Source organism: Ursus maritimus (assembly GCF_017311325.1).
Source record: "Ursus maritimus isolate PB19 chromosome X unlocalized genomic scaffold, ASM1731132v1 scaffold_X1, whole genome shotgun sequence".
NCBI classification, from domain to species: domain Eukaryota; kingdom Metazoa; phylum Chordata; class Mammalia; order Carnivora; family Ursidae; genus Ursus; species Ursus maritimus.
The window spans coordinates 93,127,376-93,130,426 of NW_024423319.1; the positions used below are offsets into that span (position 1 = coordinate 93,127,376).

General features: G+C 38.5%; 1 non-coding gene across 1 annotated transcript; it reads left to right on the top strand.

The window, feature by feature from the left end:
* The first annotated feature begins 1,201 nt into the window (after positions 1–1,201).
* Positions 1,202–1,274, top strand: TRNAR-CCU. Its single transcript has one exon. It is a non-coding gene; the product is annotated as a tRNA-Arg (tRNA).
* The last annotated feature ends 1,777 nt before the right edge of the window (positions 1,275–3,051 follow it).

The following is a 3,051-nucleotide window of genomic DNA, read 5'->3' on the forward strand; positions in this document are numbered from 1 at the left end:
AAACTTGTTCAGGCACTCTGGAAAACAGTATGGAGGTTCTCAAAAAGTTAAAAATAGAACTACCCTATGACCCAGCAATCGCATTATGAGATATTTACCCAAAGGACACAAAAATAGTGATCTGAAGGGGCAGCAATGTCCACAATAGCCAAAATATGGAAAGAGCCCAGATGTCCAGTGACAGATGAATGGAAGAAAAGATGTAGTGTATATACACATACACACACACACACACACACACACACACACACACACACACAGAATATTACTCAGCCATCAAAAAGAACGAAATCTTGCCATTTGCAATGACACGGATGAAACTAGAGGGTATTATGCTAAGCGAAATAAGTTAGAGAAAGACACACACCATATGATTTCACTCATATGTGGAATTTAAGAAACAAATAAACATAGGGGAAGGGAAGGAAAAATAAAATAAGATAAAAACAGGGAGGGAGGCAAACCATAAAAGACTCTAAACGATAGAGAACAAAACTGAGGATTGCTGGAGGGGAGGTGGGTGGAGGAATGGGATAATTGGGTAATGGACATTAAGGAGGGCACTTTGTGGAATGAGCACTGGGTGTTATATGCAACTGATGAATCACTAAATTCCACCCCTGAAACTAATAATACACTATATGTTAACTAAATTGAATTAAAATTAAAAATTAAAAAAAAATTTACAAAGGAAGAAATCTGGAAGATCATGTGCGAATATGGCTTTTCCACCAATTATGTGATTTTAAGTAAGTAACCTATTCTTTAGGTTTCAAGAAGTGATTCATTAGGCAAAAAGGGGTAGGTAGACTTTTTTGTTCTCCCAGTCTTCTTTGAAGGAAAAAGCACTTTTTTGTTCTCCCAGTCTTCTTTGAAGGAAAAAGCAAATGTTTTCAACTAGTCAGCTCTATGTTAAATTTCACCTCTTCCACTTGTTATCTATGATCTGGGAAGGTAGCTTCAAGTTTCTTACAAAATTTTCTTATAAAAAATTTCTTATGAAATTCTTCATATATACAATAGAAAGGAGGGCAGTATCTGCTAGTTGCCTACCTAGGATCTATTCTCCATTCTTTACTAGGAGAACCATTACGTTGTTCAGGCAACATGTTCAGCCTAAATATTTGCTTCTCCAGGATCCCTTTGCCATGAGAGTTTCCCTTTTCACACAGTTCTGGTCAATAAGCTATAAGTAGTACGGGCCCCAGTGGCCTAATGGATAAGGCACTGGCCTCCTAAGCCAGGGATTGTGGGTTCGAGTCCCACCTGGGGTAAGTGCGCTTTTTTGGCTCTCCCCGCGTCTCACGCCCCCATGTCTAGACCGCATCAAAAAAAAAAAAAAAAGCTATAAGTAGTAGTGTGCGGGGAAATATTTTACTTTTCTGAGATAGGTACCTCCCCTTGGCTTCATTACTCCTTGTTCCTGTCTATTAAATGGACAAGAGCCTGGCATAGATTAGCCATGTCATATTCATAAGGTAAGCAGAATGGGTAAAGAAGCCAATATAATGGGGGAGAGGACAAGAAAAGAATAAAATGAGTTGAGTTTTCTGTTACTTGGCAGTTGACAGAGTCTTTGACTGACAAAAATATCCATGTATTGTTATCAGAATTAGAGAATATAACACATGCAAACACATTGAGGAGTCTTTGGCACTTACTAAATTGCTTCCTTAATGTTGATTCCTCGTTATGCCCCTTTCCACTCTTAAATGCAGAACTGGACAGGAGCTGCTACCTCCTTCTTTTGTTTCACTCTTTTAAAATGAGGCTCTTTTGGGGCACCCGGGTGGCTCAGTCTGTTAAGTGTCTGCCTTAGGCTCAGGTCATGATCCCAGGGTCCTGGGATTGAGCCCCGAGTAGGGCTCCCTGCTCAGTGGGGAGTCTGCTTCTCCCTCTCCCTCTGCCCCTCACCCCCACTCATGCTCTATCTCTCTCAAATAAATAAAATCTTTAAAAATAAAATGAAGATATTTTTGGAAACTAAAAATAGCCACACATAGTATACCCTAGAGGGACTTGTGAAATGAAGCAGGGTGGTGTAATAAAAAGAGTACAGAATTCTGCATCAGAAAACTCTACATTTGAATCCCAGTTTACATGTGTAAAGTTGTGTGTTCTTGGGAATTTTAAACCCTTTATAAAATAATTTGTTAGGATAAATTTAGACTTACAGAAAAACTGCCAAGATTGTATACAGACCATATACATACCCAGTTCCCCCATTATTAACATCTGACATTAATATGGCATACTTGTCACAATTCATGAGCTAATATTGATACATTCTAACTAAAGTGATTATTTAGAATTCCTTAGTTTTTACCTACTGTTCTTTTACTGTTCCAGGATCACATCTAGGATACCATATTACATTTAGTTATCATGTCTCCTTACCCTCCTCCTGGTTGTGACAGTTTCTCAGACTCTTCTTGTTTTTGATGAACTTGACAGTTTTGAGAAATATTGGTCAGGTATTTCATAGAATGTCCCTCAATTGGGATTTGTCTAATGTTTTTCTCATGATTAGACTAGCGGTAGGAGTTTTGGGAAAGAAGATCATAGAGGTTAAGTATCTTTCTCACACATCCTATCCAGGGTACATGCTATCAGCATGATTTATCACTGTTGATGTTGACCTTGATCACCTGGCTGATGTAGTGTTTGTCAGGTTTCTCCATTGTAAAGTTACTCTTTTTCTCTCCTTTCTATCACAGTACTTTTGAGAAAGAAGTCACCATGAGCAGACCACACGTAAGAAGTGGGAGTCACGTTCCACCTCCCTGAGGGTGGAGTATCTACTTAAAATATTTAGACTTTTTTGCCACAGGAGATTTGTCTCTTTTCCCCAGTTTATTCAATCATTTATTTATTTTAGTATGGACTCAGAGATCTTTGTTTTATATTTTGGGTTATAATCCAGTATTACTTTGTTATGGGTTATGCCATTTGTCGTGAAAACAGTTTAGTAATAGAACATCTTGGGCCTGACTTATGAGTTCAGCTTGGTGAGTGAAGACATGAGTGAAAGTCTGGAAGGAGGCATGACAG